Raw genomic sequence first — 965 nt, forward strand, 5'->3', positions numbered from 1 at the left:
AATTGTCATTAGTGGTAAGCAAGGTTAGAAATAGTGAATATTGATAAGTCGCTCATTACAGAGAGCGACTTATCAATATTCATGCTTTAATCGCTGTTTCATAACACCAAGAGATGTTTTCTTGAATAATATGTTTAATCTCTATCACATTTTATACACCGCCTTTATCTACTTCCTGCATCATCATTACAGGAAAGCTTATAATGGAAATATTAAATAATCAGATTACTTATTATTCTCATTAATCATGTGTGCAATTACTACAAATTATGAACTTTATTGGATTCATGGGAGTGCTTACACCTTTTGTTACGTGTGTATATGACGAAATAAAAAAACGCACTTGATTGATTGATTTCAACTTTTATTTAATAGCGAAGACATCAAATATCACCTGCGCGCGTGCGTGTGAACTTGCAATAACCAATGTTTGGGAGATACAAGCCTGAGTCGTGGGTAGTACACACCGAACTTAGAAGTACTGTTCAGAATAACCGACCATGAAATTATTTTTAGTTAATATTCACATTAACGTATTGCGAATTCTCTGCTCAGTTCCTCTATACATGTGTTATTGCGAAATGCAAATGTACGTGCATTATTTTCATTCACTTATTCACATGCGCAGTCATTACAAATGATGAACTTAATTATAGGTGTACTTACACCCGTCTTTTTTTTGCGTGTCCATATGACGAAATGTAAAAGAAAAGAAAATTTAATGTACAATCTCTTTAATGAACATAAACATCGACATTTAAAAGAAAAAAAAAATTCACCGCGACATTGGGATTTCAAATAAGCTTGTGTCTGTGTATGAAATTCTCGGCCACGGCCTCCTCGCCCGTTCTGCTTGTCACGTGATACATGACGTAACTTCCTCTCTCGCGCGTGTTTCTGAGCGGGAGAAAAAAACGTGGATATGCGGATATATTCTAATACACACTGGCCGTTTTAAAGGTTCA

Source organism: Penaeus vannamei, chromosome 22, assembly GCF_042767895.1.
Source record: "Penaeus vannamei isolate JL-2024 chromosome 22, ASM4276789v1, whole genome shotgun sequence".
Classification (NCBI taxonomy): domain Eukaryota; kingdom Metazoa; phylum Arthropoda; class Malacostraca; order Decapoda; family Penaeidae; genus Penaeus; species Penaeus vannamei.